This window comes from Pinus tabuliformis, chromosome 5_1, assembly GCF_031772625.1.
Source record: "Pinus tabuliformis cultivar Carrire ecotype Pingquan chromosome 5_1, CPIR1, whole genome shotgun sequence".
NCBI lineage: Eukaryota > Viridiplantae > Streptophyta > Pinopsida > Pinales > Pinaceae > Pinus > Pinus tabuliformis.
Window position 1 is genome coordinate 842798311 of NC_142305.1, and position 13338 is coordinate 842811648.

Here is a 13338-nt window from a genome sequence, read left to right on the forward strand (position 1 = left end):
GGATGGGACACGGTTGATACTTTCAGGATGACCCCTCTTGAACATATAACGACACTGATGCGATGGATCGGTAGCATTACCCCAAATATGGATGGTGTGGCGAGGACCATGGTGATGAGACCGGTGAATGAAACAACCCAACCCGATGTGGTACGGAGGAAAAGTGTCATGTTCAAGAGTGACTTGCTACCTTTAAATTTTGATGTTCTCCCAATTTTTCCCCAGTCATTTCTGACCAGTACCTCTTTATTTTTGTCAAGCTTGAGGAGGATAACATATGCTTGTTCTATAACCTGCCCTTCGGGCAAGCCCATCGCTATGATTTAACGAGCCTAGCGATAGGGAAACTCGTTCTCGTCTAAAGACAAGTTTGTCGCTATTTAATCATTTTAACGAGTCTAACGACAAAGAAAACTCGGTCCTTTTCATTTTTAGAGAGTCTGAAAAGGTACAGAAAGTCAACTCCATAATTCCTTTTTCGTCATCTAATCCCTTAAGTCCGAAAAAGTATAAAACAATACAGAAGGGATGGGTGTTCGGTACTTTTAACGAGCCGAACAAGACAAGCGCTCGATCTTTTTGTGTAATAATCCCTCAGGTCCAAAAAGATTAAAGTCTAAATGAGGGATAGCGTTCCGGTCGTTTAACGAGCTGGAAGGCCAAAACTCGGCAAACTTTTCATATTTTACGAGTCAGTGAAAAGAGCTCAAAGAAGACTCGTCTTTTGAGGAATGAGTGATAAACAGGGATAGCAGCAGATTCCAGGTACAAATTGGAATTTTCCAATCACGGTAGTGTCACAGGGATGGCTAGGTGAAATCACTCTTTGCAGTTGTTCCTCAAAATGGGTAAACACACATATGGAGGTGAATGATCGGCCAAATGAACAGTGGAGGTGACGGTGCACAAACACGACCAAGGCTTTTATGGCTGATGAATTTACGATCTCAAAAGGTTATTTACCGGTTCGTTTTTTCTGAATGAGCTTGAACTCTGAAGGGAAGCCTGCTCATAAACTTATGTTTATTTTTTAACGAGCATGAACTATGCGCTAAAACTGCTCTTGTGTTTATTTTTTAACGAGCATGAACTATGTGCTAAAACTGCTCGATGATAAGTTTGCATGCCCCCAGCATAATAATGCAAAACGAGGTGCATGCCCCCCAAGCTTCATTGCATTCAACTTTGTTGATTGGAATGAAGGTTTACCATTGAGATCTGGAAAGGGGATTGTTTCATTTTTTAATGAGGTTGACATAGTAAAAGAACTATCCTCATGGTTTTTCATTTTTTAACGAGGTTGACCTGAGATAGGAACTATCCTCGAAGCCGACAAAATATCTAGGAATCTTCCGAATCCAACCAGAAGATTGGATTAGATTTCATTTTGTAGGTTTCCACCGTGGCCACTCCCTCCAGATTACTTGGAGGTGGTAGGGCGAAAGTACCCATTAAGGCAGGGTCTTTTAGGAAACCTACTCCGATATTTTGGAAAAAATGATTCCTTGCATGGATCATTGGAATGCTTCCTGTAACTTGTGAACTGTTGGGGAGAAAAGTTTGTTGGTCGACGATTGTAATTCCTTCTTGGGAGGGAAATGCAATCCTCCTGAAATAGGTCGACACAACCGCGGCCATGGCATAGATCCAAGGCCTTCCTAATAGGATGTTGTAATCGAGGTTTCCATCAATTACTTCAACATCAATCCCTACTGTTTTGCCCCCCAGTTCAACTTGCAAGTTACTTAAAATCCCGTATGGAGTGTATGATCGTCCATCAAATGCTTTTAACGTCGTTGACGATTTTGACAAGGGTGGTGATCCTAATTCTTTCCAGCAACTCATTGACATAAGACATGTAGATGCCCCCTCATCAATAATTGTTCGATGAACAGTTTTGTTGAGGGCTTTCACTTGAATAAGGAAAGCTAGTTGAGCTGGTAACTGAGGGTCATATCCTTTATGATCAAAGGCCACAAGATTGGAATCCATTGGGCCAATCTCACCTATAGCTGATAATAAAGCTTGCTCTTGGGAGGTGCAATTTTGCACTACCTCAGGTGTCGACATAGCGGACGATGATTGAGCCAGGTCCTCTATTATATTATAATCCTGTGTTACATTTGCACGAGGATTAAATGTCGATTTGTGTACTACTCCCTTTGGCGAGTTTATTATTGGCTTAGGAACGATGGGCGGCACAATTTCGTTCAAAGTTGTTGTCGAACTACTAGGTTGTTTATCAGCCTTGTTATTCGACCGCTGTGGATTCCGGTAATCTTTACTCCTTGTCAAAGCATTATTCTGTTGCTTCGAGGTAGACAACATAAGCACTTGGGATGTGGAAGCATTTTGATTAGCAACCATATTTTGACCTGGATTAGGAAACGGATCAGTCAATACTGCTGGGGTTTTTGAACTCTTGAAGAGTTTCTTAACTTCAGCTATATGTGGACAATCTTTCGTCCAATGATCCTCATCGCATATATGACACCCTGTCGGGGGTTTCCTTTTTCTTCCTGTCTTTTTCTTCTTGCCCCCTGGTTGCTTCAGTTGTTTGCCTTTGTCGGTCGACATGGCATTTACTTCTGAGGTAAGAAGTTCTTCATTCGCATTTTGATTAGAAATTTTGCGTTTTCCAGTCACGCCATTACTGGCGTGAGAGTTAGTATTCGATCCAGGAGGGGGAGGAATTGAAAATTCAGGTCTAGGGGCGTCAGGTATTTTGTCGTAGAGCGTGCCCGACTGAGTATATACTAAGTCTAAATATTGAGCACGAGCAATGACTTGCTCCTCTGTTACGACTCCTCCCTTGGCCACATCTTCCGTTATAGCCGGAAGTAATGACTTTATAAACCATTCAGCTAACAGCTGATCGGGAACGTAAGTTTTTACCATTCTACGACGACGTCGCCACTCATGTATATGATCAGATATGTGAGTGGCCGTTGTCTGTTTGAAGTTGGTAAGGAGTTCCGTCCCTGTTTCATACCTTATCGGTAATTGAAAATGGGTTAAGAAAGTCGTGGCTAAGGAGCTGAAATTGTCGAAAGAGGCTCTTGGCAATTCAATGTACCATTTAGCCGCTGGACCTGTCAATGTCCTCTGGAAGAGGCGAAGTCTTATCGAATCATCATTCAGGGTGTTCGATGAACACCATAGATGGAATGTCATCACATGATTCGACGGGTCTTCACCCGGATTTCCATTAAATTTAGGAATATCTGACGGAAGTTTATGTGGAATCGCTGGCCACCAAGGGGCATAAGCAATTGGATCATTCGTCAGCCGGTTTAGATCTGGTAATTCTAGAGTTGCTACAAAGGGAAACTGTTGATTCAGGTTAGGCGAAGCATATCCAGGATAAGATGGTATCGCCTGAGCAATGGGTCTTTGCAGACCAACATAATGCTGACAACTTTGACAAGGTTGATGGGCGTAACCATTATAGTATGGTTGTCCATTACTTACAAAGACTTGTTGCTCAGGTCCTTGATATGATTGCTGGAAAGGCGGTTGTTGAGATTGAAGCAGCTCTGGTTGTTGGACCATCTGTTGTTGACCAATACCGGATGATTGACCAGGATGAGGAGTCACAGTACTTGTTTGAGTCTGAGTCGCTTTAGATAAGGAGGCACTACCCTGAGATTGTGATTGAGTCGCTGAGCCAAGAGGTTGTTGTATTACAACAGGTGGCGTTTGTACTTGCGACACATTCGCCATACCAGGTATAGTGGTAACATTCGACCCAGGGTGGACTGGTTGCATAGAATATACAACTCCTGGTTGTTGAGGCAGTATTGGTACCCAACTGCTGGATGTAATTCCAGTTTGACCTGAACTTTGTTGTGAACTCACGGATGGGCATCCTCCCGAAGGAGGTAATGAAAAGGCATACTGCCCCCCATATGGTATCAATCCGGAACTCAAGGGGATCGATTGCCCAGGTTGACCTCTAAATGGATCAATTTGGCGAGTTTCAACATAAGAAATACCAGATGATAATCCGGACGAAGAAATAGGAACTAACCATGTCATCGTCCCTGATGGGACTCCGGCTTGTTGTTGACAACTTGCCGAGACAGATGGTATACCAGCGAACATCGTTGGAGTAGCAGTAGGAGCCTCTGCTGCTGCTATGTCGGACGACACAGTCCTAGATGTCGACGGTTGCTCAGACATATCTAGTCTATCCAATAGATTTCTTAGCGATTTTACAGGAACTTCCACTTGTGGTGGACTAACTTCGAAGATCAACGAGGGAAGGGTGATGATTATTCCGCTTAAAATAAATTTTATTAACGACGCTTTTAGACACAAACTTGCTTTTTCATGTTTTAAGAGTCGAGAAAAAGCTAAAGATGACTCTAGTCGCCTTCGATATATTAACGAGCCCGAAGTGACAAATGCTCGGTTGGACTTTTTCAGTTATAGAGTTTGAAAAAGGCCAAAAGAAACTGCTCTGGAGATCTAGGCAGAGGGTGTGCCAAACCTTTCGCGAAACCACAGAATACGTTTTACGGTACGGGTGGTCGATCTTCGTGAATGCTGTGTTCACTGCATCGCGATCAGTAGGGCGGCCGACACGGCTTCCTAAGGATAAAGGATAAAAGCCTATAGGGGTCTCCCAATATACGCGACGGTACGCGGGAGCACAAGTCCGTATTAGTGCCACCGACTCTCAGGAGGAATCACCCACCTTCGTAGAGATCGACAGTCACTATGTTTAACGACGCCGGAACACGTCTCTACCTAGACCTCTAGATGTTTGCGTTAAATTCCAAAGCGTTGTTATGTAAATTGAGTTTATTTTAATGTTGATCTTTCTTAACAGTTTGTCTTTCAGGATCACCACGAGTTGTATTGGTACAAATTCCTAAATGCAGCTAAAATGATAAGCAAGCTTTCACAATCTTTTTAGCTTTGAAAATCCTAACTACTGAGGGGAGAGAAAAACAATATCTTTCCACACAGAGCACAAAGCACAAACTAATGCACTTTCTCCTAGATCAGACACCCAAACTTATCAAAATGCAAATGCAAGATGCATGTATTTCTTTTCTTTTCCTTTAATGTTGATGCTAACAAAAGGAAAACTGTTGTATGACTTTCGAATTCAATTTGAAGCGTAAACAAACAAGTATTGTCTAAATGAAAAGACGCTTTACAGGTACTTGTTTTACACTAAAAATATATGAATTCAAACCATAAAGTGAAAACAAAAAAACTCAAACAGCCATGAACAGTAATAACACTAACTCATAAGATCACAAAGATACTTTTACAGCTCAGGATCTAAGAGGCCACAGCTACTAGGTTCGCTTTTCACAATGGGAAATTGTAACTGAAACAAGAAATACTGAAAGAACGTTTACAATTTCATCACACAACTGAGGCGGAATAATGTCAAGGAGAAGTGGTCTAAAGCAAGTACAATAACCAGCAAGCAATCAGCCAAAAACAAGTGCAAACAGGGCCAAGACACAAAGGAAGAGCTGAGCTAGACTAAGGCTAACTGGACCAGCGCAGGCACTAGTTCACCAGTTTGACTCTCAGCGCAGTTCCCGAAGGGAGCACCTGCGCTGTAATGTAGACTGCCTGTGGACAGCCTGCACTGACTTACGAGAGTTACGTCTGCTAAGAATTCCGGGTCATAAAAAGCTCAAAAATGTACTGTTTTGACTGAAATAAAATGCTATGGGTTAAGTACAGGCTAAGGGATGATCAAGAGGATAAAGATCTATCACAAAGAGTAAGGATTCATCTGTAGATTAGCTCTTTAAATCTTGAATTTGCTTAGCAAAGGAGCAAGAGTAGCAAAAACCCTCTACTTCGCTTTTGATAGAGTCAAAAGCTTTTCGATTCGGTACTCCTTTCTTCAAGAAATGAATAGCAAAATACTACAACAACAAGATACTAGGATCTCCCCAGCGGAGTCGCCAGTTTGTTGTGGGGAAAAGTATCCGATGCGGATGACACTAACCCTTTCTAAAGGTGACAGACTTTAGCAACAACTGAATGACAAAGTTTTCATGTTCATCTTTATGAAAGCACAGAGAGAATAGAAAGAGGATCAACCAACCTGGTGTCTTGCGCTTAGTCGATCCTTGTCCTTCTCGCTTTGTATCCCGTTCCCAGCTCTTTACTCTCCAAGCCGATCCAGCTACACACAGAATCTGCACAACAAAAGGGAGCAAACTACGAGATACAAGCAATCATAATTGAAGCATGGATTAGGTTGCATCAAATATACATGTAAACACAAAAGCATCTATGTAAAACAAGTATATAGAAGAACATGCAAACTTTATTGATAGAAAGTAACAGGGTTCCAGAGGAAGTTACAACCAATGATGTTGGCCCCAATCCAGCAGCACCTCCTCGGCAGCAAGAACTCTCTTCTTCACCTCTAGTAAAACAATCACCCAATAATCTTGGCAGTATACCAACAGCACCTCCTTGCTTATACAAAATTCCAGCCTCTTTAGACCTCATAAAAGAGCTCTATATATAGGAGAGAAGAAGAGAGGATGAGTCAGCTTGAGGCTGGCATAGAGCTGACTAGTGTCCTCTCCCTCTTCAGTTAATCTTCAGTTCTTGAGTCCACTTGGAGATCCTTGGTTACACATGGTGATCAAGTACCTCTTACTCATCACAAGGCGAATCTGATGAACCAAGTGTCAGTTTGGAAGCTTCCTGGGCAATTGACACCTTGCAGGAGGACTGTGCCACTTGGCCAATCTCGCCCAGCGCAGGTAGCCTTCATTGTTTTTGACTTCCAGTGCAGGTACAGAGTGGGACAGTTGCAATACAGCGCAGAAGCTCAGTTAAGCAGCTGACATGATCCAAAATAAGCCTGTTCTGAAGTGTTTTCAGGTGGAGAACTGATTGGAAGTGCTGTTGATTGATGACCTTGTTCTTTTAGGGGTAAGAACAACATGTTTAGGGACTGAGGATCCCTGTAATTATCGACATTTCCTGCTCCTTGACGCGAGGCACAAAAATGTCTATAACAGTAATGATGAAAAGTATAGTGTCTCAGGTGTAGGCATGGTTATTTTTCAGAGGGAGCATGGAGCTTTCCTTACCTTGACTGAGGTCAAGTATGTACCAGGACAAAAGAGAAACTTGGTGTCGAGTGCAATGCTGGAAGACAGAGGTTATGATGTAGTCTTCAGTAAGGGAAAGGTTTTCCTTAGACACATCATCACTAGAAAGGTGAAGCAGATCGGTTCACAGGTCAATAACTTGTATGCTCTTGAGGTTCAAGATGCATGCAAAGCCTTGAGCAGCAAGGCAACTGATGGAGACTTGGTGGTTGAGAGGGAGAGTATGTTACCTCTCAACATGCAGCACCAGAAGAAGTCTCAGACGATTGTGGAGGAGCCATGATTGGTGCAGCGACCACAACAGAGGAAGCGGAGTGGAGATCGAATAGAGACATATACACATACAAAGACCTCCAGTAGGGGGAAACTTTGAGCCAGGTGGGCTGAGGGATCACATGCAGCCATACCTCTAGGTAGGAGGTGGGGCGATGTGGAGTGATCATCCCATGAAGGCTAATATGAGGGGCAGGATCCTTGAGGTACCCAACCTCTTTGATTCAACTTTGCTACGAGAGCCCCAATGAGGAGTAGAAGAACTGATTGATTGGGTAGAGACAGATGCAGATGAAGTGGCAAAGAGAGCTACAGTGCAGGGAATCCCAGACAGTGCAGAGCTAGAAGGCTGCAACAATGCGAGAGGCACAAGTGTGTTGCAACAGTGCAGGGTAGCACAGAGAGGTATGCAACGTTGCGAGATGCATGGAGATGTTGCAGTAGTGCAGAGGTCAGATAGGGAGCACTTGTCAGCAGCAGGTAGAGCTTCAGCATTAGAGTATGTTTCTAGCTCAACAGAGAGGTCAGTTGGGAGTTTTTTTGTTCCGAGAGTTGCTGGAGCAACCACACTTGGTAGAAGTGTTGCATGCAGAAAATTCCGAAGGTACAGGATTGGGTTTGAGAGGAAGCATTTCTTGTTGAGAGGGAGTGTTGAAAAATGGCAACAAGAAATTGCTAAAAATAGAAGTGCTCAAAATAGCACTGCTAAAAATAGCAGTTTGGGTACTAGTGTTGGATTGGGCAACAGGGAATGAAAATTGGAAGTGCTAAAAATAGAAGTTCTATTATTAGCAGTTCAATGTGGATTCTTATTTTAGTCATACCCCGAACTAGAAATAGGAAGTAAAATTCGAATTTGATATTAACAGTTGTTTGTAAATTAATTAAATAATTCAGTTTGAGTAAATTAGTTAAGGAAATATGAACTTGAAGTCTATGTGAGGACATGCAACAATTTCTCCTTTGATTGAGGGATTTAACCATCAGTTAAAGGATGAGGATGAGTTATAATATTGAGTTATAATTAGTTGGCTCAGTTAACTAAGACAAGTCCAATTAAATTAATTTAATAGTTGTTAAATTAATGAGATTCAGTTTGTTAATGCTTGCATGCATGTAACAACTGGTATTTTCAGATAACTGAAGATTCACTCATGGATAACTCATGCATGTTAGTTTAGATAGAGACCCAGTTGAGATCAGATGGAGGGACAATGTACTATCAGTTGCTAGGATATTCCTTGTGAATATTCCTTGCATGCAGAAGGAATATTATTCCTTATGGATTGTGTAGTTGGACCTAAGGTTACAACAGGTATGATGTGGCCAATTCACACATGTTATGACATTGTGTTATAGACATATTTGGGCACTTCAACCCCAATCTTATATGTCAATAAACTAGGGCTCTTTAACCCCTAAAAGTTTTGTTTCTTACCCTAAAGGATCAAGGTCAACTAATTACATCATTCCCCAGAAGTTCCACCTGAAAAACCACTTAGAACTGGCCAAAATTGGACCATACTGACTGCTCCACTGTCAGGGTGTGATGCATACTGACTTCTACACTAGCCAGGTGTGATGCATACTGATGAGGCCTTCTGTGGGATGCGATGAGTGAGAATGGACAAATGTCTGAGACAGTTTGCTAAGTGGATGCTCATGGAATCTACTAGAAACTTCTCTTATGACACTTGTTTCTCTGAATTCGCCCATGGATGAGTAAGAGATCCAAGAAATCTCCAAGTGGAATAAAAAACAACAAGTGGAATGACACTAATCAAAAACCTAGAAATGACTCACACCCTTGTAGACATCTATAAATGGATCCCTCATCTGAGAGATCTAGGGGCTGGAATTTGGTAATTTGTAAGGAAGTGCTGATAGTTTGTATCTGAGAAAGAGAATTGTATTATTGGGTAATCTTGCTTTTCATGAGGTGAAGAGGGCTTTGATGCTGGGAGAATGATGCTAGATCAGACCACTGGGTTGTAATTCTCCCTTCTATTATTAATAAAGTTCTTTGAGTTCTCCTCCATACAATTGTGTATTTGTGAATGTGGTTATTTGTGAATGCTATTGTATGTTCATTGTATTTCTGATTCTGCAATGCTTATGATATAATAGATCAAGATGCTTTGATGGTGTTTTGTTACTCTGTCTCTACAGGTATTCATTGAGTGGGATAAGTAGGAGAAGAGGCGCAAGCTTTATCAATGGGGAGAGAATTAAGAAAGGAGTCAAGCGAAAGATCCAAGTTGGTCCCTTTGCTTCTCTCTTATCTATCATACATAGAGAAAATCACAAATTGCTTTGATTATTTGTTTCTAGGATAACTGCCAGTTCTAGTGGGGCTAGTAGATCGAAAAGACACTAGTTTTCTGTAAACAAAATGGTGACTCCATCGGGGAGTGAATAGTTTGTTTTTTTGTTGTTTATTGTTTGTTTTGTAAACTATAGACGGAGCCTGAAGTTAGCCATATAGCCTTCGAACTGCTCTTTCTCTGCAATTGCAAAGTAGATGAATGCTGCTTCAGTCAATATTCGGTTTAGTTTATGAACTGAACATGTAGCTTACAAACATTCTAGATGCCCTTGTGGTAGCTTAGTAACCTCCCAAGATCATACCTCTGTACTTTTCTTTTTACTGTCTATCATAGCTCAACTTAACTCACTGAAATCAGCGGCAAATTTGAGCCAAAACCCACCTCAGTTTCGCTCCTTGGCCCATCGCATTGTCTGGCATTGGAAGCTAGTATTCATCACACTTCCTAAGTGTATCAGGTGAGATGCATCCCTATTTTTGTGAAGCAAAGGTGTGATGACTGAGTAATCCTATTTCTCTCCTTGAAATTTGGGGGTTTTGTCCTTGTTTTCAGCTATGTTCAATTGTTTTTCTGCTTATGAACAGTATCTCATTGCTGAAGCCTCCTTGCTTTACATAATTCAGCCTCCATTAATTAGGATTAGTAATTTTTTTTATGTATTTTTCCATCATTTTCAATCCTTTGTCAAAAATTTTCTTAAATCGATCTGTCGTTTTGAACAAAAGTGTCGCAACTGTCGTTTTGTGTCAAAAAGAGAAGTGTCGTTGAGTCTTCCTTCTTTGGATAGTCAATTGAACTTTTTGTCATGTATTTGATTTGATTTTTGGATATTTGAAGTGTCAAAAGCATCTTCTATTCGAAATTGAAAAGTGTCATTTAAGTCTTCCTTTCATTTTGAAAAGAAATTGTCGAAAGGTCGCTTTGAAGAAAATATTTGAGATCTATACTTAGTTTTATTTTTTGGCATTTTTCACATTAAGGGGAACAAAAAACAAATACATGCATTTGCATTTGCATTTAGACTGTGCACGAAAAATGATTTAGGAAAAGTGCATTTAGTGTGTGCTCTTTGCTCTTTGTTTGAAAGAATCGTAATCTTATTTCCTTAGTAGCTAGGATTTTCATTCCTAAAAATAAACAATGATTGTTTATCATTTTAGATTGCATATTTAGGAATTTTACATCTACATCACGCGGTGAACCATTGAAAGGAAAACTTCTAAACAAGATCATCTCTAATTTCAATGAACTTAACAACGCTTTGGAACCTAATGCAACACATCTAGAGGTCTAGGCTAGAGACGTGTTCCGGCATCGTAAAATCTAGTAACATTCATTTTCATCGAAGGTTAGGTGATTCCTCCTCTTTGATACGACAAGTGATAGTATGGACTTGTGCTCCCCATACCATCGAGTATATATTGGGAGGCCACAATAGGCTTATATAATTTATCCATAGGAAGCCGTGTCTGCCACCCTATCGATTGCAATGCACTGAACACAGCATTCGGGAAGATTGACTGCCATATATAAGTCCTTGGTAATTTCTCTTTAATTTATCACCAAGGCGTATTTTGTAGTTTTGCGATTGGTTTGGTAATCCCTCTATCTAGATTTCCAAAGTAGTCACTTTCATTCCTTTTCGACTCTTTAAAAGAAAAGGTCCATCTGAGCACTTGTCACTTCAGGCTCATTAAAAATCAAAGGGGACTAGAGTCATATTTAGCTTTTTTTCGACTCTTAAAAATTGAAAAAGCAAAGTTGTGTCAAAGAATCATTAAAATTTATTTAATTCGGAACAACATCATTTTTCCCTTTAATTTTGAGTTGATCAAGTAATCCTCAATCGTGGAAGAAAGTCAATCAAAACCCCATCGTTCACGGAGACTAGCGAGTCAACCGTCTTTGACTTCGGAAACGAAACCATTCCGGGCAAAACGGTCTTGTTTAATTGAGTCCAACTCACCTGATTTATTTGAAACTTGTGTTTCAACATTGTCAGAGACTACAGTTACTCTGATCATTTCTAGTACATCTGCCTTTACAAAAGAAGCTCTGTAGTTACAAGAGGACATTAGAACTGATCCCAGTTTAATAGTAGACACTTCTATACTTGAAACAGCTCCAGCTAGAGCTGATCCAGATACTAAAGATCACTTACCTAAACATATGGAAGCTGATTTCCAGAATTTAGAAGGTGTCACCCCTCCAGTATCTGTCACTGTAAAAGCTATACTTTCTTCGGCTCCAAAAATATTTTATGGACCTGATGGTCTACCTCTTCCACCTAGACTGATTGCTATAGAGGAGATAGTAGAGGATCTTCCATCTAGTACCCCATTACATTTTGGTACTAGGATCCACTTATATCCTTCTACTCCTGAAGTTAGTTCTTTTAATCAGACCTCATCGCAAGTCCCTGTCAAATCGCTAGGAAGTCCTTTGGATAGACTAAATATGTCTGAGAAACCACCAACATCTAGGACTATGTCATCTGATATAGCTACGGCAGAGCTTCCTGCTACCATTCCTACAATGTTTGCTGGTATACCATCTATCCCAACTAGTTATCAATCACTAGCTAGAGTCCACTCAGGAGCTATTTCGACGACATGGTCTATTCCCATTTGTTCATCTGGAGTCTCATCTAGTATTTCTTATGTTGAAACTCAGCAAATTGATCCTGTATGCCAGTACCAATTTGGGCAAACCAGTCTTCAAGGACCAATATATCCTTTGAGCACTGGATTGCCGCCATATGGAGGGCAGTATGCTTTTTCATTGTTCCCTCCTGGAGAACAACCATATGAGAGTTTACAACAAAATTCAAGGCAAACTGGAATTACATCCAGTGGTTAGGTACCAATACTGCCTCAACAACCAAGGGTTGTATACTCAATGCAACTGGTCCAACCTGTGTCGAATATTCCCACTACACCTGCTATTGTGACTGTGTTGCAAGTACAAGCACTGCCTGTTGTGTGTCAACCTCAAGTCTCTCAGGTTGCAATACAATAGCCTCTTGTCTCTACGGCTCAATCACAACCTCAGGTTAGTGCTTCTTTACCTGGAATGACTCAGGCTCAAATGGGTGTTGTCACCCCGCATCTTGGTCAATCTTCCAGTATTTGGCAATAGCAAACGGTCCAACAACCATGGCTGGTACAATACCAACAACCAAAATTCCAGCAGACTTACTGAGGACCTAAGAGACAAGGCTTTGCAGGTAATGGACAATCTTATTTTCAAAACAGTTATCAACAACCATACTATAATGGTTATATCCAACAACCTTATCAAAGTTACCAGCATCAGATACATTATGCTGGTATGCAAAGACCTACTGCTCAGGAAATCCCATCTTATCCTAGGTATGCTTCACCAAACCTAAATCAACAGTTGCCTTTTGTGGAAACTCTAGAATTACTAGATTTGAACTAGCTGACGAATGACCCAATTGCATACGCCCCTTGGTGGCCAGCGATTCCTCACAAACTTCCCTCCGATATTCCTAAATTCAATGGAAATCCAGGTGAAGATCCATCAAATCACGTAATTACTTTTCATTTGTGGTGTTCATCTAACACCCTGAATGATGATTCAATTAGGCTTCACCTTTTTCAGAGAAC